The sequence below is a fragment of the Choristoneura fumiferana genome, chromosome 7, assembly GCF_025370935.1.
Source record: "Choristoneura fumiferana chromosome 7, NRCan_CFum_1, whole genome shotgun sequence".
NCBI classification, from domain to species: domain Eukaryota; kingdom Metazoa; phylum Arthropoda; class Insecta; order Lepidoptera; family Tortricidae; genus Choristoneura; species Choristoneura fumiferana.
This window is the reverse complement of record NC_133478.1, coordinates 12,675,359-12,700,595: the sequence shown is the minus strand read 5'-3', so window position 1 is coordinate 12,700,595 and position 25,237 is coordinate 12,675,359. Positions and strand designations below refer to the sequence as shown.

At 36.8% G+C, this 25,237-nt stretch overlaps 1 protein-coding gene across 1 annotated transcript in view; it reads left to right on the top strand.

Annotated features, from left to right (window-relative positions):
- Window positions 1-25,237, top strand: part of LOC141429736 (G-protein coupled receptor moody) — a 214,902-nt gene that overhangs the window by 102,697 nt on the left and 86,968 nt on the right. Inside the window, exon 2 of the mRNA XM_074090221.1 lies at window positions 1,891-1,908. The gene's annotated coding sequence lies outside the window, so the exon portion shown is untranslated. The remainder of the gene's footprint in view (window positions 1-1,890; window positions 1,909-25,237) is intronic.

Here is a 25,237-nt window from a genome sequence, read left to right as displayed (position 1 = left end):
GATGCGATGCGATGCGACGGACGGACGGACGGATGGATGGATGGACGGATGGATGGACGGACGGACGGACGGACTGATGGACGGACGGACGGATGGACGGACGGACGGACGGATGGATGGATGGATGGACGGATGGAAGGACGGATGGATGGACGGACGGAAGGATGGACGGACGGAAGGACGGACGGACTGATGGGCGGACGGACGGATGGATGGATGGATGGATGGACGGATGGATGGACAGATGGATGGACGGATGGAAGGACGGACTGATGGACGGACGGACTGATGGACGGAAGGACGGACGGACGGATGGATGGATGACAGGACGGATGGATGGACGGAAGGACGGACGGACGGACTGATGGACGGACGGACGGATGGATGGATGGACGGAAGGACGGACGGACGGACGGACGGACGGATGGACGGATGGATGGACGGACGGACGGACGGACTGATGGACGGACGGACGGATGGACGGACGGACGGACTGATGGACGGACGGACGGATGGACGGATGGACGGAAGGACGGACGGACGGATGGATGGATGGACGGATGGAAGGACGGATGGATGGACGGACGGACGGACGGACTGATGGACGGACGGACGGATGGACGGAAGGACGGACAGACGGACGGACAGACGGACGGATGGATGGATGGATGGATGGATGGATGGATGGTTGGATGGATGGATGAAATATTTCCTCACATTGTTTGAGAAAAGCACTATACAAGCCTCGGCCAGAACAGGGATTGCTGGACTCGTTTTATCCGGCCTCGTCTACGACTCGGCCGTCTACCCCGAACTCGTCCATCAATCCCTTACTTCATGGCCTCTGCAGTAATGTACTATTTCTTAAAAATGGTATGAAATGTTGCCATTACGTCATCAAGAAAGTAACGCATCCTGGAGACTAGCTGCTAGTGTCCAGGAAGTAATCTCGAACCGTCCAGGAAGTAAGTATGAAATTAAACTTCTACTCATCCAGTACCACTACCATGAGTTTACAGTGACCGTACTCGATAGCGACGGCGTAAAATATTTGTTACAAATAATTTACGCCGTCGCTATCGAGTACTCATGGTAGTGGTACAGGATGGCTTACTTACTGGTCTCTGCAGTAATGTACTATATGTTTTATATATGAAACACTAGCTGTTGCCTGCGACTCCGTCTGTGCAGAATTCGTTTTTTGCTATCCCGCGGGTACTATTGATTTTGCCGGAATAAAAAGTAGCCTATGCCCTTCCTAGGGACTCCAACTATCTCCATACCGAATTTTGTTTAAATGGATTCAGCAGTTGAAGTTTCACGTTTCACGGTAACAGACAGACAGACACACAGTTACTTTCACATTTATAATATTAGTAGGGGTTCAATGTAATACAAATACGAATGAATAGGAAAAGAAAAGACTTACATATACATATCACTGTTTCATTTTAATAGGAGTAAAACTTAAGTTTTTACAGTTTATTTTTCGAGTTTCTCTAATTTTAAAAACGTATGCATATGCGACAATAGTATCTACAATAAATAGTAGAAAAATAAGTCTTACTTTAAAAATTACGACAAAAAAACAAAATCTATATTTGATAATGCTTTGTAAAAACTTCGGCAGACATTTTTAAAATGACTTAGGTACCCGACTCACTCGAAAGCAATCTGCTAGCTTCTAATTACGATTGTTAATGGACTTACTGAAATGAAGAAAGAGAAAAGAAAAGGATTTTTTTATCAGTAAGAGATTTAGCTTTCAGATAATTGGATTTCCAATCAGATTGCGATGAAGGTTTTTTAGCCAGAAAGAGGCAGGCTGTGAACACTTTGTATTCATTATACCAATTACCTAATTAATGAGCTTTTCGTTTTTTGTTACAGATTTGGGGCGATTGTAAGGTAAAGCAACAAAATTACCAGTTTTAGAACATCAGATAAATATATTTACAATGTCACGTTGATATCCCGTACATTTGCCAAAGGAATCATAGCGATTTTGATTATGAAAAGTTTCCGCCCTGGTACTCGATGCAGATTCCTCGACTGTACTTGACTGTACATACTTTATGTTTTAATACTACACTCAACACTGTGGACGCACTCTGTAGATACATATACGTGGTGTTGAAAGTTGATCCCCATTTTAGGGCTACCGTTTTCGCGCTCACCAGTTGGTGCCACTGTAGACAAAGGTCCTGAAATAGGTAAAGTGGTTAGTTTGTTATTTATTACGGGCGTAAACATTTTTTTACATTTAAATCGTATTTAATACCTTAAAACCGTACCATAAAAATATCGAGCATGCCACAGTGTTGCAAAGTCCCGTTTTGTTCGGAAAAAAGGGAGGACAAAGGTTTCCGAAAGACAAAACTGTCTCAAAACAGAGACATTCATTGCCCCGTAACGCATATTTGCTGTAATTAATTTCAGGTATTGCAAAATATTCGCAAAATTATTCTAATTATAAATAAACCCGCGTAGCTCACCCAAAAACAGTGACATTTGACATTTCGGAGACCTCTCGCTACACTAGCGCCTCTAGCGGCGAATTCATACACGATAGCCCCTGATAGTCCTCATTAGATGGTTCTAGACATCAGACTTTAATAACGTTGTAGTCTAGTGGTTCGATCTATGGTCTCTCAAGCAAAGGATCGTGAGTTCGAGTCTGGGCTCGCACCACTGAGTCTTCTGAAATTCATGTGTGATTCATATTTGAAATTTACCACAAGTTTTAAGCTGAAAGAAAACACTGTAAACTTACACAAACCTGCCAAACAATTCAAATTAAAAACATAGTTGATGACAGAATAGATTGTCTCTAGGACTATTTTTCTCTACTTATCACATGCACCACCACGAGCATGCATTTACCACGAGCTTTGCGGTGAAGGAAAACATCGTGAGGAAACCTGCACAAACCTGCGAAGCAATTCAATGGTGTGTGTGAAGTTCCCAAACCCTCTTGTTCTGAGAGGCCTGTGCCCAGCAGTGGGACGTATATAGGCTGGGGATGGATCACATGCACGTTTTATTCCAACAATATAAACATACTCGTAACTCTCTACTCCCAAATAACGTGAAAATTGACGTGGCAATACACTCGCACTTTCCTTAATACGTCCCTTCGCTCCAATCTCAGCCTCTAATAAGTTCAGAGCAAATACAATGAAATGCCTTCAGTAGCTAATAAGCCCCGGGATCGCGAATATTCAAGGATATTGCCAATAAAACACTTTAAAAGATCTAGGTCGTTGAAATCTTACTGACAATGGACAATTCGTATTGATTTTATTCAGTCAAGCTCAATACAGTTGAGGAAAAACTCATCATCACCATCTCCTACTGCAGGGTACAAGCCTCCTCCCAGAATGAGAGGGCTTTGGCTGTAGTTCCCATGCGAGCCCAGTACAGCTTGAAAACTTTACACCATTGCAGATTTGTCAAGATGGTATGCTATTGGTGAACTTCGAATGTAAACTTCGCAAATGAGTTCCGAAAAACTCAAGAAGTACAAGTCCGTATTTGAACCCACGATCTTGTGAGGTCATAGGTCAAACTATTAAACCACCACGGCTGTAAAACAAAAATACGAAAAAAGAAATACGTGATATAGAAATTGTACGGCGGAGGTTTTCTGATATCTGACGACACTATCAAGGTATCCGATCATTCAAAAAGGATTTCGTCGAAATGAATATATATATGTACCTATAAGGCGTCAAATTTCATGACTATAAGCCCAGCGGTTGTTGTTTCGAGATTTAATCCCTATCCCGTGGGAATATCGGAATCAAAAGTAGCCTATGAATTATTCCAGATGTCCATCTATCTACATACCAACTTTTCATCCAAATCCGTCCAGACGTTTCAACGTGAAGGAGTAACAAACACAACTTACTCACTCACAAACTTTTGCATTTATAATTTTAGGATTAGGATAGGATTTCCCAAGCCGTGGTGGCCTAGTAGTTTGTCCTATCGCCTCTCAAGCAGAGGATCGTGCCTTCAAACCCCGGCTCGCACCTCTTGAGTTTTTCTAAATTCATGTGCGTAATTACATCTGAAATTTACCACGAGCTTTACGCTCAAGGAAAACATCGTGAGGAAGCCTGCACAAACCTGCGAAGCAATTCAATGTGTGTAAAGTTTCCAATCCGCTCTGGGCCGGCGTGGAAACTATGGCCCAAGCCCTTTAATTTGAGAGGAGGCCTGTGCCCAGCAGTGGGACGTATATGGGCTGAGATGATAATGATTTCTCAACTATTACTTTATGTAACACTAGCGTTTACCCGCGGCTTTGTACGAATAAGCATTAGGTTAAGCAGTTGAATATAAAACCCATCATCATCATCATCATCAGCCTACAGCAGTCCACTGCTGGACATAGGCCTCTTCAGCCCCTCGCATCCATCCGCCGCCAGCCAATCTCTTAAGGTCGTCCGTCCACCGTGCCTAAGGACGCCCTACACTACGTTTTCCCGTCTGTGTAATCCATTCGAAGACTCGTCTGCTCCGACTTTCATAGATCCTGCAAACTAATTCTTTGAGCAATATCGGTGACTTTCGTTCTTTGACGGAAAAATCCGTAATATCACAAAATATATTTTACTAACGTTGCGTAAAACTGCCTCAAATGTCATGTCTCCAGTAGTGGCGGTTGTCATTTTGGGATTGTATGCACGCACGCACGGAAGATAAAAAGAATTCCAAACATAATACTTTCCAACCCAGTCAAATCATAGCGTAAAAAAAAGTCCGTTTAAAAACTTAATCCAGATAAATGACTGCGTTTAAAAGTGCTCAAATTTATTTTACTACCGAAGTTCCCCGCTTGTATAAAGTTGAGTTATTCGCTTAACCAACTGTCGCAGAGTTTCGCAGATCATGATAAATAGCAACAGTTGGATTATGTGTCTAGTTCTCTTTAGGTACTTAGCCATAGTTTTAGTACAGACTTTGTTTGGGAACTCAATACGTCAACTTGTACGCTAACTTCGCACCAACACATGAGTTATCCTAACTTTGGCAGAGGTATATTTAAGAGTAAAATCGGACGAAACATATTTTCAAAAATACTGTCACATTTTCAAACATTTTCGCCTCTATCTTCTTTTATTGCTCTTCGAAAATTCGTCTTTATTTTTTCTTATCGTCTACCATAATTAAGAGCTCTATTTTTAAATGCCCGACAGGATAGGGATTTAAACTGAAATAGGCGATATTATACTTTGTTCGGATAGGTATTTAACTAAATGTTAACAAACTTCAACTGCCAGAATTGATACATTCAAGGATTTTTAACATTTTAGTTATGATTGTAATACAAACTAGACTAGTTATTAAGTACATTTCAATATAGAAATGTTAATATTTAGATAGTTTAATGGGCGTATAATTCAATATTTGAAGACACCAATTGACGTTGTTTTGCTTACACATAGTTCCATACCTATCCAAACCAAGTATAATTACCCTTGCTAATCTAATGTCACTTCATGCAGTGGCGTGCAGCGAGGATAAGCTGCACCATAGCTACACCCGCACGCACCTGCCAGCACCAGCAACAGTGTAGGCAACCAACCCTTAATGCACGCCATTGGTCTGGTAATACAAGAATATACGCGCAATATTCTAGCTGAGAAACTCATTACCATCTCTGTTCTTTTCTCTAGAGGCAAGAACCCCGAAACACTAGTATCTGCTACAAAATAACACTACAATAGCGAAAACAAAAATAAGTTTTCCGACCTTTTCTGTTTTCGTAAGTGGGTATTTGTTAACCGTGACGAGCGGCCGCACTTAACCTTTGGAAATAATTAAGTCGATTTGTCATTTCCGCTAACTTGTTCTCCTTTGTGGCTTTCGCCTAACAAATCACTTATATAGGATCATTCTTACTAGCTAATGCGTCCATTTGCTAGTTAGGGCTTTCACGCAGCTCATTCTGGTATAACATGAGTTTTGTTAGGCTAAATGTGTTTGTACTTGAATTCTTCTCCATTGAATTACTGTCCTTCGAATAACAAATACTACAGATTAGCTGTAATCCGTAACTTAATTTGTCTGCATTCCGCGGGAAATTAACACGTTACCGTGATAATATATAACCATATCACTCGCTAGTAAAGGCTTTCGAAATTTTGGTCGTGTTTCAACATTCACCTTACCTTATTGTTAGGAATATTGTACGCCTCTAGCATGGCGCTTCTTTATGTATTGCTGTCTATCAACTTTATTACCATAAAGACATTTTGATTTTGATTTTGATTTTGAGTAACTAAATTAAGGGTCTTTTCAGTCATTCATTTCATTCTATTTGGACTTAATGTACTATTTTGTGTATTTCACTTGACTGTTGCCACGAGTAGTCTATTTAATAAATAAGAACTATAGGTAGAGTCATTCACGATGACGCGTGCCGTAGTTCTTATTACAATGTCATTAACGGCTAATTTTGACAAAATCACGCGTCTTCGTGGATGGCACTAGGTATACATTATTAACAATGTCAATATACAGTCAACAAATAATTTATTCTCTAATTACTTCGCAAATAAGTTGAATAAAGGTTATATAATCGGTATGAATTAGAAATGTTAACAAACTGCAAGAAAATTCTTTTATTACCTACTCGTTCTCGTGACCTACATGTAAAAGGCAGTAAAATTAAACGAAACGCGATTTGAAATGGCTTTTACAGAAGCGCAATTAGGGGGATTTGGCATTAATTATTCTAAATAGTAAATGAAAGTAAAATACGTTTGTAGGGAAGAATTGTGAGTGTCGGTCGTATTGAAGCAGAATTGTTACTTACATTTTTATGGTGAATTACCTGTACGACTTGGCGATTACTTATTGTATAAGTAGATAGATACATATTTTTCTTCTTTTTTCGCCGTTCTCAACCTCTAATGTGTATATAGGCCTCCTTCAGCTTATGCCATCTGTTCCAGTCTTGAGTAGTTTCCAACCACTTTGTTCCCGCCAGTCTTTTGATGTCGTCGTACCAACGCATCGGCGGTCTTCCTCTCGGGCGTTTCTCGCCTCACGGTCTCCATTCTACCAGTGCCATGCACCACGAGCCACGACCCTTCTGATAGATACATATTGTAAGCAAAGTCCAATTTCTTTAGATCTCAATTTTATCCAAATAAACTGCCCACGCATTTCAATCGCAGATAGTGTGTAGTTCACGTGCAGTTTTGCCAACTATAATAGAACCGCAATGAAAAATGTATGGCGGCAATTCTCACTCACGTTGCAGTTAGGTTGCAGTCGGTTTGTTACCATATTTGAAGCTTATAAGTATATACTTAGAATGTTTCGAAACATTTTAAAGTAGATACTATTTTATTTTGTAACAAGTAGAGAGGGACACGCAATTATATATTGCACACACATTGACATGTTTTTATGTATATTTTGTGCATTTATCGTGCATATTTGCATGTATAAGTCAAGATTTTTATATTTCACTATCGAGATACTTTGGAAATGTGTTCTATCTATCCGTTTAAACAAGAACAAATAGGTATTTAGCAGTTCGCTGTGAAGTGAACCCTTGGGTTCGAAGTTACTTCGTTTGCGTATAAAATATTCATAGTCAGCATAAAGAAATCAAAACGTCTTTCATCGTTGATAGCTTTGTGCTTCCGCCATTTCACGAAAAATTAAGGGTCTTTTGGGGCATCACGCTGACGTTAACGAAAATGAAAATTAGTTCAATTTAACTTTTATTTATTTAAATCGTATCTTGAAGGAAATAAATACATCGTATCTAAACTTGAAGGTTACATTAAGTAATTCATTTCTATACAAGGTATTTTTGCTGACTGTAGTTGCATTGTTATTCAACTTAAATACATTGTATACGAAATTTCAAGTCAATTCAACTACTGGAAGTGGGTCACAATGAACCTTCAAGATTTGACCCAAAAAAATAAAACAACAACAAAAAGAGCTAGTTGAATAAAACTTTGTAACATTATTATATTATATTATTATAGGCATGTCGACAGATTCACGATTTGTCATACTTAGATCAAAATAGATCATAATATGAACTATTTTTTTTTCAATAACATAATTTAATTTTGTTTGGTGGGTACCTAATGATTTATTACCCCTTTAATAAATTTTGTTGAACTCCACCACTTTATAAATAAATTTGATTTATTTTTGTATCTGGAATGCTACAATCTAAATTTCAAGCTATTTAAATAATCGTGACCTGTTCATTCACACATTCTTGTTTATTTTTAGTTACATAGCTCTATTAATATTTGTTTAATTTGACGTGGAAAACTATCACAAGATTCATAAATGTTGTTGTCTTCAAAAACATGTTTTCCCGAGAATCGAGAACGCTTTAGTTTCACGACACAGAGAGCAAAATGTTCGAAATATTTTATAAAAGCAAATTTTCATGTGACAGTGTTATTGTACACAAATAGTGCAATTTCATGACAACATTGCTATGATTTTGACGTAATCTTAACCTTTTATGTCTGTGTGTCATGTCAGTCTCCATCTAAAATGACCCCGCACTGCGTACATTTTGCTTAGGAGAGGGGCTCTGCTAACACTGGATATTCAAAGATACAGCTTCAAATTTGAATGGAACTCGAACGCGCACTTTGCCGGCTTTTTTCTTATTGGTTCTGTTATCCGAACTAAAAGAGACAAATAAAATCAGCGCTATAATCGTCTGCATCTCGAATCACATGCGCGACACATGACAACCGGCAAAGGGAGCGCTTGCGCAGCACACGTGGCCGCTGTGTGAACCAGGGAGACTACGAAATTCGAAAATCGAGTTTGTATCGTACTATCCCTCTCACTTTCGTATTAAATAATATAAGCGTCAGCGAGACGGCATGATACGAAGTTCGAATTTTGCATTTCGTTTCGGGCCAGTGTCGCGCTAAGATTAAAATTATGAATAAATATATACAAATACCAGTCAAACCAGCGAATAAATTCAATGGTGTGTGAGAAGTTCCCAATCCGCACCGGGCGCGCCTCGAAACTACGGCCATACTGAGAAGAGGCTTGTGTTCATTAGTGGGATGTATATAGACGAAATAATCAGCTATAAGTCTCTGTGTCGGTAAAAAAAAAAGTTCGTTAATAGGTATACACATGGACCTCCACCTGAATCAATTGTTTCCTTCTATATTAGCAGTTTCTAGGTAACATATATGGCAATGCACTCGCATCATTGCTTGATCAAGCGAGATAAACATTGGCGATGTGATAAATGTGCATTAATTATTATACCTATACCTGGGAAGTCTCAGGTTCTGCCTTTTCACAGAATTATTGTTTGCCACGATGTTTCATTTTTCAACTGTTTCATTTTCCAACTCTCAATTTTCTCCGCGAAACCAAACATTTTTGTCGTGGTACAATCTTACGCTTTTATAGAACACATTAGGTTAGGTTAGGTTTGTTTTATGAAAGTTCCGAAAAAAAAATAGTTTCAGAGAAATTCCTGAGTTTACAAATGACACAATTTGGCAAATGAAACATTTGGAAAATGTGAGTTGGGAAAACGCAGAGGCAAACTGCCTTGCGATGACTGCATTGGTGACACCACAACACTAACAGACGATGGGATCATCATATTCTTACGCTTTTATTATTATTACTTATTCCAAAGGCAGCCTCATAGTTACTCGAAGCTTGGGTACCTACTGTATTAGGAAGAATGTAATAGTTATTCGGAAGATAGGAAATCATGTTGCTGGCACCGTGCCCGGGCCACGACAGCTTTTAAAAGATAGATTACGTGACTCGCCTATTCCCGGGTGAATGGAACATGCGAAAGATAAAAGAATTTGGCTGTATTATGTGTGTTATTAGTTTCGTATACATGTAAAATTTACATTAGCTACACAGAATCGACAAAGATGGGTAGTTTAAAAAAATCTATCATATATTTTGAAAAAAAGAACAATGATTTGAATTTTTATCACGTTCCAAACAACGCTGATAAAAGCCAATCTTCGTACGTCATGTTGGATGATTACTAACTTAGACAGAAAGAAATGAAAAATTAAAATTTTAAGACTTTGTTTATTCGTTGTGCTGTAAGATGCTTGAAAAGCCCTTCATACTTAATTTCAAGATTCTAAGACTACTGGAAGTATATTGTAGGTTTTGATTCTATCTGTTAATGAAGGAAACAGCGCAACTTGTCGGATTTTAACCTATTTATTTCGTACCAATTATCTTTGAGAACAATTTGGCTTGCAATACTGACGTGTTCTAAATCGAAATCATATTTTTCAGAGACAATACATTAAAACCTAATATAATATCTAATTGGCTGCCAGTCAGCCAACACTATCATTGTCATTGAAAAACACCTTTTTCAATGGCTATATCTTTACCTTCACACATTCCTGACATGAAGAGTTTTGCTAGACGGATGGACGGACAGACGGACGATCAACAAAATGATCCTAATAAGGGTTCTGTTTTTATCAACTGTGGTATGTAAAACATTTCTTTTCCTAGGGCGAGGACGATGTAAAAACTAAATAAACCTTATTATCCTTCTTCTGCACTTGACAGAATCTCGATTTAAGCCAGACTTTATTCCGATACACGTCTAGTCTTCAATGCGGTGTCACGGGCTAATGAATTTTTTGTCATTATCTCAGCCCAGTGGCCTAAATGTATCCGCTGGGGTTGTTTTTTATTCAGATTAGTGGTTTTGTCAAGACTTCTTATGCCGGCAATTTATGAATGTGACTAACGTACTATCAGTCTATGAGAACACTTTATCTGTACGTAATGATTAATGTTTATCTCGTTTTAACATCAGTATCGTCAGCCTCAAGACATTCAGTACTGGACGTAGTTCTCCCACAAATACTTAAGTCCACAATGTTTTGACATACTTAATTTATATTAAATGATATTGTAACGGATAACTCACGTCTTAAACCGAGTTTAGCTCGACATGTTTCGGGCTATTTCGTAGCCCTTCTTCTCAGGAGCACGCGCGCGAACGCGACTCGGCGGCTGCCGCAACACGCACACACCGGCGCACAACTACCCAATAACAATAATAAATAAATTGACAATAAAAATGACGATAAAAATGCGGGTAGTTGTGCGCCGGTGTTAGCTTCGTCGGGCAGTCGCGCGAGCAGAGCGGTGGCGCGTAGTGTGCGTGTTGCGGCAGCCGCCGAGTCGCGTTCGCGTGCTCCTGAGAAGAAGGGCTACGAAATAGCCCGAAACATGTCGAGCTAAACTCGGTTTAAGACGTGAGTTATCCGTTACAATATCTTTTAATATGAGTGAGTCTCACGGTAGTTTCATGTTCAAAATACTTAATTTAATTTAAATACTCGAAAGGTATTGCTTAAGAATAAAATTCATGTAAGTAATATATATTTCTTAAAGGATCTAACTAAACCGTATAACTCTTAATGACGTTATTTCGACGCAATTCTATGCATCATAATCACTAATTCCATGCATCCCATAGCAAATATGGCTAATATTATATAATGAACCGTGAGACTTTAAAAACTTTTTAAGAAAAAGTCTTAAGCCAGGCAATATTTTTGTGAGAGTATGTTATGTAGAGCGACATTGGATTAAAAGATACTTGACAAAATTAAAAACTGTTATATTCATGTACCTAAACTTAAAAGCTCTGATATATAAAACGCATTTCTAATATACCTAAAAGTTTTTTAACCAAGGTCAAGGCCAACGCTTATGATAAAATTCACCTTAGTTTTCTTAAACTGGGCTCGTACAGTTTGCAGGTGGTAGGACCTTGTGCAAGGTCCGCCCGGATTGCTACCACCATCTTGCTCGCTAATCCTGCCGTGAAGCAGCAGTGCTTGCACTGTTGTGTTTCGGCGTGGAGAGTAAGACAGCCGGTGAAATTACTGGCACTTGAGGTATCCCATCTTAGGCCTCTAGGTTTGCAACGCATCTGCAATACACCTGGTGTTGCAGATGTTTATGGGCGGTGGTGATCTCTTACCATCAAGAGACCCATTTGCTCGTTTACCATCCAGTCAAAAAAAAACAGTCACCAGCACCATTATCTGACACAACAAGGCGTGCATAAATATCTGATATTTACGACTCTATGACTCTATTTCTAGGGCCGGTACCAAATAGGACGTATCAAATAATTTCGCACGCTCCGCTCTGGCAGATATTAAATAATATAGGTCAGTACTCTCTTTCGTTACAAATCCAGGTCAAAGACTCCCAAAACTTTAGTCACTATGCTATTTTATACTTTAGTATATACTGTACTGTACTTTAGTATGTACATAATTTACTATATTATTATTATCTCAATGCCGTTTCACGCTTCAATCGTATACCGATTTCGGTATCAAAATACCGGTTTAACAGGCGTGATATCATAACTCATCCGCAGATCCGCGGCACGTAACGATCAGGGCGCAACGACCGCCCCACTTCACCAGCCTATATAACAGATACGAGGATTCTGCAGACATTCTAATCTAAAAATGGACGCCCAAAAACACGGTAACTATACAATTGTCAACATTGTTGACAAACTTTCAAGCTAACTAATCAGAAATGAGGAGATACGTCACCGATGAAGCGCAAATAGCTCGTTGAAGTAGCAATAAGCAGACCATGTAAAAAGGGGAAGATGGCCGTTGGGACTGAAAAGTTCTCGAATTGAGCGGATCGGCAAGCGCAGCGTAGAACGTCCACCAACGAGATGGACATGACTTGACCTAGTTAAAGCCGCGAGTTCAACTCGAAATCCCCAGCTCGCACCTCTGAGTTTTTCAAAATTCATGTGCGGAATTACATTTGAAATTCACCACAAGCTTTACGGTGAAGGAAAACATCGTGAGGAAACCTGAACATACCTGCGAAGCAATTCAATGGGGTGTGTGAAGTTCCCAATCCGCACTGGGCCCGCGTGGGAACTACTACCCAAGCTCTCTCATCTGAGAGGAGGCCTGTGCCCGGCACTGGGACGTATATAGGCTGCGATGATGATGATGAACTCGAAATCTATGTCCAGCAATGTACTTCCTACGTCTAATATGATGATGAAGCTAACTCAAAGTCCTTATGACTCACTTAACTTAACATGCCATTTACTTTACTAATTTGCGGCGGAACCCTTACTGTTTAAGCATACTTTTTCACAACACGCTCTTAATTACTCATTCCTGGTCGACCGCCCTACTTCGAAGACCTATTAAAACCGACGACCGTCGTACGTCATACGTTACATTTTAAAACAGATTCTATCAAATATAAGGCAAAGGTATAAATAGAATGCGCGGTAAATATTTTGCGGTATAACGTTTTTATGTTTACACGAGGGTTAAATTTTATTATGTGTTAATATAAACTCGAACTGGCAATTATCGAAAGTTATGCTGCGTTTATTTTCCAAGCCATTGTCTTAACGTTCGTTGTTACGTGTTTACAGTTGATCGGGTTATGAACCCATATTGTTTGGGAGTGTTTTGTTAATTTAACTGATTATTTATGCTGTGACCATGTATTACGATACAACTTTTATAATATTTTACGAGAGTTCAGTATGTAAAAAATAAGATGTTGAAACACCGCCATTGTTAACGTGATTCAACGTGCTTTTAGGGCTTCGTACTTTAAAAGGAAAAAACGGAACTGTTATAGGATCTCCTTGGTGTCTGTCTGTCTGTCTGTCCGTCTATCAACACTCAACTTCTAAGTCAACGTAATCAAAAGATACAGTCATAATAAATTCTCTATTGATTCTCCCAAAATTCTCGCATTATTATGGGTCCCAACTACGATAAGCATAGTCCTTACCTTAATAAGGACTACAACACAACATACCTACGCTTACTTAAGTGGAACTAAAGCTCACACCAATTTTATCTAAATAAAAAGATAAATCTTGATGACTCACCCGTCAACGCTTGACTCAAATGTATATACCTACATAAGACGGATCCAAGTGTATAATTTCTCATATAATGTAGAGACAAGGAATAAGGACGAGTTTTCCAAATTTCCCATGGGATAGAGGATTCATACAAGTAAGCGAAGACACACGTAAAAAGCTAGTCTTTAACATGGAGCTCGTGATAACCAGTCATTGTAAAATAAATATGCAAGCAATTCCCTAGAAACAGTAGGATTCGGTCACGCGTGGATAGGAATACGAAATTTTAGACTAGTTTAACTTTATACCTGAGTTGAATATTAACCCATATGCTTTTCATGCACTCTATTTGCAGTTACTTTAACTTACCTGTATGTAGTACAAATGAGCCGTTTTGAATTGAAATTAGGTAGTTCACACTTTATTATAACCCTGAAAATCAGATTAATTTTGACTGTAAAACTAAACTTTTAAATGCACCTATTTCGGTTTGTAGAATCAAGATGAAGTCACCATTTTGGCGCCGTACATTTTCACATCGAACAATAAGAAAACATAAACTTGTCAACCATAATTAATATTCCTGAAAACAATATTCAGTCAAATTCACCACATTATCAGTTGAAACAGTACTGATTAAATTTTTCTTTTACATATTTTGTTTTTGACTGTTTTAGAGCCACTTGACTTAAAACTTCAATTTTATATAGAGCTTTCCAAACTCTGACAAAGCAATAATCAATTAGGTACCGTAAATACATTATGGCCCTGTTTCACCACTTGTCGACTAACTTTAAGTGATGAATATCAGTGCTGCCGTCTCTGTCTGTTTTGTCCAAATAAACAAAGACGGCATTACTTTTATCTGACACTTAAAGTTATTCACCAGGTGGTGAAACAGGCCCTATATCTAATATAACTTGTATTGAAGGAAGTGTTGTGTCTGAGAGGAATATCCATCGCACCCATGACGTCTGCTCGGTAATAGCACGCACCGCAATAATGCGGAAAAGCGTATTCTGCTTAGCAAGCAAAATTTATAATAAAATAACTATTGCCTTGAGATTGCTGCCACTGCAGGAATTTAAGAATAAGCTCTCTAAATTTTTAATTTCTAAATGCTATTATTCAATTTTAGAATTTTTTACACACAATTTAAATTAAATAATTAGTTTTTATTAGCATTGACATACTTGAAATCTCTTTTTTTTATATTTTATTTTAATCCTAGTTTTTATTTTGATTTCATCTTTGATTATTGTACGCCTATCGGCAAAACATAATATTGCATGCCAATTTTTTCCACCACTGTGTTCAGTTATATATATGTCTACAAATAAATCACTTTGACTTTATATTTTTAATTATTTTCTTAAATTTATTTACCTACATGGGAACTGGATTAAAGATTATATTTAAGATAATAATAATATATATTCATGTAAGCACACGTAATTAAATTTTCTACTACTATATTTCGGCGCGCCGGTATTTAATTGGAAATATACTAACAAAGCAAATTATTTTCTCACACCGCTACCTCGTGTGCTTCTTGGCTTAATTAAAATAACATCGTACTCAACGCCGCTAGTTTATTAATTATGACTAAAGCATAGCCAGGCTGACTTAATCTAAAAACTTAAAATGCCTTATTATGAATCACATACTATGTGTGCAACGCCCAATAAACTTTTGTTATCAAAGTTATTAAACTACACCCATCTAACCTACCAAAAGTCACTGAAAATCTACAGTGACTATTATTGTGAAATAGAAATAGAAATGTTTTTCTCCATCATGAATTTACTTACTGTACGATAAATAAAGCGACCCAGAAGAGTATCTTATTTATAAAATTCTCGTGTCACCATCGTCAAGTCGTTGTAACCAAACTCCTCCGAAACGGCTTGACCGATTTTTATTAAATTTTTTGTGTATATTCGGGAGGTCTGAGAATAGGACGTAAACCATTTTTCATACTTTTACGCGGACGGAGTCGCGGGCAACAGCTAGTCTTTTTATAAACGTATGTACATACAATTTTACAAAGCCCCTGCATCTTTTTAAGTCGGTTTAAAATAGAGAAAATAAACTTTATCGCAGTATTTTCCTCATTTCGGCAAAGTTTAGGCAACAATTTTTTGTTATGGTGTAAAATATTTTAAACAGTTAATTTGAATTCTTTATGTCTGTTTTATTCGAAAATAATACATACAGTATTAAACAAACCAAAGCTCGCAATTAAGATGCGAAGTACTCCTATAATAACACTTATTTATTTATTTTCCATCTTAGGCCTCTAGGTTGGCAACGCATCTGCAATCCCCCTGGTGTTGCAAGTGTCTATGGGCGGTGGTGATCTCTTACCATCAGGAGACCCACTTGTTCGTTTTCCATCCAGTCCAATAAAAATAAAAAATAAAAATTCCGTTGAAAAGTAAATGTCTGTAAAAATGTTTATCTTGCATCAAAGCTTCAATTCCTTGCCGACTCAAGCATTATGATTCGTATTGTAATATGTCAGACTACGGGACCTTAAAGTGTTGACTTGTAAACTGTACTACATAATTAAGTAGCTCGACGTGGCGTGTTAATTCAGCATTTTTATCGTCAACCATGAACGCCGTCCTTGTGCCCAATTAATTACATTTTGTTTTATTTTATTGCGAACACAAACAAAACTGTAGTTCTTCAATTGCGATAAACTTTTATTGCGTTAGTGATAAAAAAACAGCTGGAAAACAGAGTCTTAACATAATTTATGTGTGTCTGTGCACCTATCAGAATAAATATTTATTGTGCATACCTGTTATAATGCTACCTGGTTTTGTTACATATCTCAGTAAGTAAGTCGTGAAGATGAATAAAATAAAGTGCCGGCCACTTCTACGTCGTTTGCCAGTAAGTACCTTTACTGGAAATACTGCGATTTTTTCGCACTAAATCCGTTACGATACGAGTACATAATGAAGGAAGGACCTAGGTACAGCAAAAACTACGGCGTGGGTAGCACTTTGTTCATTTTCTTATGTACTAGATGCTAGATTATCTGCTAGATATCTAAGATCTACCCTCTGAACAAAGATGAATAGATATTGTTGATTAGGGTATTTCTTACAAAGTACTAAACCTTATACCAAACGCTACGCCACACTGATTTGCGATTTAATACTTCAAAGCATACCCCTACATACATTGTTTTTTTTTAATATTCCTTTAATTAAATTTTATACCGTTAAACGAGCAATTCTTATATAGGTATTTATTTCGAGGATCTCAGAATCGGCTCTAACAATTTCGATAAAATTTGGTACCTATGTAGGAGTTTTCGGCGATGAACAATCTATCTTGCTTGGTTTTATCTAGTCATTTCTAGGAAAACGCGTGTTTTTAAGTTTTAGACAATATATGAACAATCCTGAGAAGTAACTCTATTCGAGATTTCAGTCATTGTCCAGAGAGTAGAGATACGCTGTATCATCATCATCATCATCATTATGTCAGCCGAAAGACGTCCACTGCTGGATAAAGACATAGGCCTCCCCCAAGGCTCTCCACTCAAACCAGTCTTATGCTTTCCGTATCTACCGCGATCCCGCAGCTCATAGGACTCATGGCCGATGGGGTCAGAAGGTAGGAGACGAGCTGTCGGTAGGCCTCCTGAGATGGAGCGACGACCTGGTTAAGACACGTTGTAAATATATCATAGACATAATGAGTATCAAGCAATGATGTAGCCTTAAGCGTAGATAGTACTGCGTATGCATACGACCTTGACCCAATGTACTCGTTAGTGGAAATTGCTGTCAATCGAATACTTAATGTAACCATGTCACTGTGGGGCTAAAGGTTACATGCGGTAACTGTTAAGTGAGTCGAGTGTGTGAAGTGATTCGGCTAGATACTGTTTAATTGTTTTTTGGATAAAATCAACTTATGAAATGACTTGCGTTGATCAAACGGTACCAATTTTTTTTAATAGGGTTACTAAATCTAAACACAAGACGGGGTAACTGCAGCGAGTCAGCGTAATTTAAAGTTTTAATAGAGTACCTAAACCAATCAGCTTTCTTCTAATGTAATAATTTTGAGAATTTCTTCAGTAATTCTAAAGATAAAATCACCTTTTTAATACATTAAGTTGGTGTTGAGTATAACGTTTTTAAGTCGGAAAACGATGTACTACTCGAACCTACTTTGAATCCTTTCTAAAGATATTTATCAAGGTGAGTGCGTTCGCGATTGTTCACATTAAAACATTGTTCTGTCATCATATTAAAGTACTTACCATCAAGTACCTATAAGTACACTACACTTGAACCTACTCAGCGTGTTTCATCTACGCCGACATTGTAAAAGCAATTATCTGCGATACTAATTGAATTCCACCGCACTGATTGCTCGGATACGTATCATATGCAGTGATGCAACGCTAACTATAGTGATACTATGTATGTAATGGAATTTCAATCAATACCTATCGATTTCAGGTTAATAATAACTTACTGGGAGTGAAAAATAAAATGTGGAAAATATTTTCTCCTTAGTCTTATTTTGATAAAAATATTTTAACGAATTAAGTACTTAGCTCACCCGCGACCTTACGATAGCTTCATCTACGCACGATATGCTGAGTGGGGACCTGTTTAGCGTCATGTATGTCTTTGTTTTTATGGCGTTAAATAAATGTATTTTCTTTCGTTCTTTTTTCTTTATATGTGTGTCTATGCAACTCCTCCGCCTTCACTCTGTAAGAACACACACACACACAAATCACAAAAACCCAACCATCACCACCACGCTACGTTTCGAACTCAACCAGAGATCATCATCAGAGCAACTCAATCGTTCACCATCTACCAGATGTTAGACACTAGTTAGTAGAGCTGGATGAACATACATTTGTTGTAAAGACGTAGCTATCGTACGGTCGCGAGTGAGACAAAGTAATAGTTTTAGTTCATTAGGCTGCGTATCCACCAGAGATGTATGAGGATGTGTTGCGAGGTTGTTTTTTTTTCATGCACCCAATAAAACGCTTAATTTTCCTATCCTCGCTCCGCTCAGCTGTTTCCACTAAAGCTGTGCTGTGATGATGTTTAGGTAATATTGACCATCGCAAAGTAATGCCTGATTGAATAAATTATCCAAATGATTTTACCAAGAATTTGTTAATTTCCATTGTTTTTGTGCATTTGGTGTGAGTTGCAAGTTGCTACAATAATAACCAATTAAGTACAAACTAGCAGTGAAACCTTTAAATATTTTTTTTTTCATAGTTTTAGTGATTTATAGCCAAAGTGCATCTCACAACGATTCGATTAAGCTCAAACGCAGCATAGTTTTATCATTTTATAACAGAGTACCGGTACCTACGTTCTTCTTTATCCTGGCTGGTGTCTGATTTGCGCTCCTTTCCCGATTTCAATTAAATATATTCACAGTCGTCGACGTCCACTAAAACCTACATCCCAATCACACATGGTATCAAAGTAGTCCAGGGTCCGGTTCACCAAATGATGCTTTCTGAATGTTAATACTTGACTTGATGTTTAAAATGCCAAAATCTCTATAGGTGTGCTTTAAAAACTCGAGAGTTGCCCTCGATTTCTCTAAGATCTCATCATCAGATCCTGACTTGGTTTCAATGGGACCACCTCGGAAGTATGTCCTTTAGAACTAAAAAATAATTTTGAAATTCGGCCCACAATTGGCGGAGTTAACGCGTAACAAACATACAAAAAAAATACACTCGAATTGAGAACCTCCTCCTTTTTTGAAGTGGGTTTAAAAAGAGCCTTCTATTTTACACAAATAGTACGTAGCAGGTTAGCTCTATTCTATCCTGTGGGGTAGAGCATTAAACAAATTTCGGTCTGTCGAGCTACATTAGGGCTCTTGCTGGGTAATAAGTTAGTTGTTAATAAATTTAGGTTTAGGTTTGAGTTAAATTGCTAACTTTTCTTGGCGGAAGGCCAGGGCTCTGGACTCTAAAGGCTCCTTTTGTTGGATAGAGCTAACCGCAGATTGTTGATGTGATGATGTTGATGTTTCTCGATAACTTAAAAAATGCATGAAGTTGCAAGAATTTAATTGACAATATTGTATTCAAAGTCATCGTCTTCAAAAACGGTAAAGAGTAAATACTGTATACAAAACAAGAAATAAAGTATATTATATTTAGTTAATATAAACGGATCTTGAACTTTAACCCGCATAAACTGGAACCAATCTCAATGTTTGTTCTTGTTAGAGTTCCATACCAAAAGAAAAAGAACCTCGAAACAGGGATCACTTTGCTGTCAGTTTACCCCTTTTTCTCAGGGACGTGTATCAATGAAAAAAGTATATCAAATACTAAATGGGTTGACAGTTGCTTGAAACTTAAAAAATAAACTAGATTTACGCTGATAGAAAAACATCATCCCAGCCTATATAGGTCCCACTGCTGGGCACAGGCCTCCTCTCAGAATGAGAGGGCTTGGGCCGTAGTTCCCATGCGGGCCCAGTGTGGATTGCGAACTTCACACACACCATTGAATTGCTTCGCAGGTTTGTGCAGGTTTCCTCACGATGTTTTCTTTCACCGTGTTAAATTTCAAATGTAATTTAGCCCATAAATTTTGAAAAACTCAGAGGTGCGAGCTGGGGTTTGAACCCGCGATCCTGTGCTTGAGAAGCCATAGGTCAAATTTACTTATATTACAGCATTACAGTTATAATAATGAAATGACATAGATAGAAATACCATGAAATACGCATGTACTTATTTTAGCGTAGTTTTGCACGGAACCCTCAGTACACGAGTCCGATTAAAATTGGACCGGCTTTTTTTTTACTTTCTGAGCAATTCTGCAAAACGCTAAAAAGATTACAAAAAAATATGATATTCTTCACTAAACCTTTTTTTCGCGAACTTAAAGCGATGTTTTAGCAATACGGTATTTGACAACTCCTGATTTTGCCATATCTTAATATTATTATGAAAATATAGATATACAGATAGTGAAGCGAAAAGAAAATTTAAATCGGTTGACAATTGGATTTATAGTGATTTTTTGAAAAATCTATATACCTGTCTCTTTTTCAAACGCTTTTCTCTATGCAGCAAGTATGGCGGTACTGGCGTGTGACGTCACATCGATACCTTTAGGTTCAATTGGCGTAAAGGACAAAATACCGAAAATGAGTTAAATATACAGTTTTGTTCAGAATTTCAAGCTCTATCGATCTGTATTGTTAAAATTTTGATATCTTGAAAAATTCGACCTTTACGCCCCATATATTGACATGCCTAAAGACCAGAAACAAATAATTTATTGGGTGTAAATATCAAACCTGAAATAACATGGAACGTAAAGGTAAACATAAACTATAAACTACGACGTAAAGTCATAAATTTACGCATTTTGACCTTTAAGACCTGCCATTTGCATGACTATAATAACAAGACATGTAATGAATATGGGTGTATAGGACTCACTTTATAATGTTTGCCCTTTACGACCTGATTAGCTGGAACCGTTTCATGTTAGTTGGTCCTTTACTACCTACATTTATCATAAAAATAGTGAACTTATAAACAATATTTATTTATTATTCTTGTCTTTGATGATGTCACTTTGTAATTGAAACGTTTTAAGAGGTAGGTAAACGATAACTTTAGGTTCAATCGTCGTAAAGGACAAAATGCCACTTTTTACAAGAAAAAAATGTTTTTTGTTTCAAAAAATCTGTTGTATTTTTTTTCTTTGTTGACCAATATTTTCGATGTCTATGAGAAAAGTGCTTAGAATTCTTGTCTTTACAGGATAGTCTGGTGACCATAACGCTAAATAAGATAGTTAAAAAGTTAAGTGTCCTTTACACCGTCGAATAAACGTCCAGTAGTCCCTTACGTCCACACCATTTTAAAAAATATAAAGTAATTTGGGCCGTAAAGGTCACTTTCATACAAAGTAAATGCAATTTTGGGGTGTAAAGTTCACTATAACTTACTAAATACTTTTTATTTTCTGTAGATTACTATAGCTATAGGAGTAAATTATGTAAGAATATTTAGTATTTTGCTATAGTTATACCTCTTTAGCCCTCTTGTTCTGAGAGGAGGCCTGTGCCCAGCAGTGGGATGCGTATATAGGCTGGGATGATGATGATGATGATAGTTATACGCTAGTAATTATATAGTAATGATATTATTGATTACGTAACGATAAATTATCGTAAAACACATTTTCACAGTGAATTAACATCCATGGAATATATATATTATTGTTTTGTAAATACTTATTAGTTATATTTTGGTTTGTTGTTTTATGTGAGTAAATTAATCTAGGTTGTGTTGTGAATAAAAACTCAATGATGATGATAATGGTAACAAATTATTTTAATCATCTTTAAAAATCAGATAACTCGCAGCTAACATACATTAGGTATTTACTTCACTCTTATAATCAACTAACTCGGCTAATGAGATCGCTTTAAAGTCAAGTTATGCTTACATTAACCCTAACAAGTCATATTTGTACTTTTTGTTGCATATTACAAAATACATCTGAGTAGCAAAACTCTTAACGCTTGCTTCAGTTGGAATCACAAAACAAAATATTTTGTTTTAATAAATAGTAGTTTTTTTCTAGAAACTTAATGATATTAGTTCCTGAAAGTAATAACTTACTAAAACATTTGTTTTGTTGCAGTGTTTGCTAATTTAAGGATCTTAGTACAAAAATTTTATATTAAGTTGTTACTGTCACGAACTAATATTTATTTATAAGTATTTATTATATTTATTTATAAGTAATATTTATAAGTTCATTTTAACAAAATATTTTGTTTTGTGATTCCAACTGAAGCGTTAATAGTTTTACTATTCAAGTACATTTTGTAATATGCAGCAAAAAGTTCAAATATACTTTAATATTAGGGTTAATGATACATAACTTGAACTGAAAGAGATCTCATTTTTAATTTTATTTTGGATTAAATCGCGTTAGTTGATTATAAGAATGAAGTAAATATCTAATGTATGTGAGCTATGAGTTATCTGATTATTAAAGATGATTAAAATAAATTGTTACCTTTACCATCATTGTGTTTTCATTCACAATACAACCTAGATTAATTTACTAACATAAAACAACGAACCAAACTAATTAATAAATATTTCCACAACAATAATTTACTTCCATGAATGTAAGTTCGGTGTGATAATGTGCTTTACGATAATTTATCGTTACGTAACAAATAATATCACTACTATGTAATTACTAGCGTATAACTATAGCAAAATACTAAATATTCTTACATAATTGACTTCTGTAGTTATAGTAATCTACAGAAAATAACTAGTATTTAGTAAGTTATAGTGAACTTTACACCCCAAAATTGCGTTTACTTTGTATGAAAGTGACCTTTACGGCCTAAATTACTATATATTTTTTAAAATGATGTGGACGTAAGGGACTACTGGACGTTTTTTCCACGGTGTAAAGGACACTTAACTTTTTAACTATCTTATTTAGCGTTATGGTCACCAGACTATCCTGTAAAGACAAGAATTCTAAGCACTTTTCTCATAGACATCGAAAATATTGGTCAACAAAGAAAAAAAATACAACAGATTTTTTGAAATAAAAAACGTTTTTTGCTTCTCCTGAAAAGTGGCATTTTGTCCTTTACGCCAATTGAACCTAAAGGTATCGACATGCCAGTATGTCATTCTCTGTCTAATCTTGAATTTCAAACCTTTATAACTTTGTTATTTGTGAAGGCAGCTTAAAAAATGTTTTTCTATTCGATAACAGGCATTGTGTAGTTTTAATTTATAAAACATATACAAAAGAGTCAAATACCGTATTTAACACAATTTCAGCAATTTGAACGCCTGTCTATAAAAGACAACCATTTGATCATATTTTGTGCATATTTTAATCATTTAGTTTTACTAAAAATTTCAGAAAATACGTTCATCAATTTAATAACAAAAATTATTATATCTAAGTATCTACTGTTAAAACGACTCTTAGTTTCCGTTCTGTACCTTACATTAATTTCAGCTAAGTTTGACTAATTCCTAACTAATCCTAGTCCTAAACATAACATTCATCCATTAGTACTGTTAATATTTAATTTAGACCTAAAACCATCAAATGTTCAACAACTAGGAGGTAAATTGGACGTAGTTCTGTAAACAGGAACCAACCCACACCTCCCCCCAAAGTTGAAATAAGTATGAAACAAGTTACTCGTACTAAAATGCACACTATCGAGTTGATAGAAGGTGCATTTAAGTAACTTGTTGCATACTTATCTAAACTTTGGGGGGAGGTGTGGGTTGGTTCCTGTTTGCATATCTACGTCCAATCACAAATCGAATCACCTCCCGTTACTGTATAAAGGGAACATTGACGTGGAAACACAATTTATGTTGTAAAAGTAATTTATTTTCAATTGTTGTAACGACGCGTGAAATCCGAAGGTACTCATAGGGTGCTGTTTCAGATCAAACATTATTTTCCTCATTCGGAGCCGTCTTAGAGCGTGCCGGGGTCTTTGGGCACCTAAGAATATGGGGCCCCATTGAAAAGTATTAATTAATTAATTTATTTATTTATCAATTGAAAATTACAGCATCACCTACAGTAAAAAAACAAAGCGCTGTAAAAATTAGTTATACAACCGAAAAAGACATACAAAAAATATAATTTACTACATATAACAATACAATGTCTCTTTATTGTACACCAGAAATAGCAAGCAATAGTAAGTATAGTACGAGTAGTAGTTTAGTAGCAATAAAAATAAATATTTATTTTTAATATTGATCTAATCTACCTACTTTAAATTGCACCACCTGCTAAAATATATTGCACGTGGACGAAGTCGCGGGCACAAATTATGCTTTCTTTTGTTCAATATTTACTAAACAACTCGTAGACTTATACAGTGTCATGAATGTAAGTAAAAATACTTGCTAGAGAAATCTTCATCTGAAATTCAATAAGCATAGTCATGTGGGCGATCCATCAGCGAAGCATGTAAGACTAATGACCATTTGATAGATTACTGGATGATTCCTCTCTTAGTTGTGTAGAGATATTCTCCCTGGCAGTAATCAAGGCCTGTATTATGCGCGAGCACAGGCGATATCGCGGCACAAGACAAGGACTTTCATCCTCATCCCACTCTTACATTACGCGTCAGAGTGAGATAGATATATTTCTCGCGTTTTGCATTGATATCGCATTGGCGCGAGTCGAGTGCTAGGCTAGGTGTAGGGGTAAATTCGAATTTCGTACCAAACCTTCCCTTTTACTC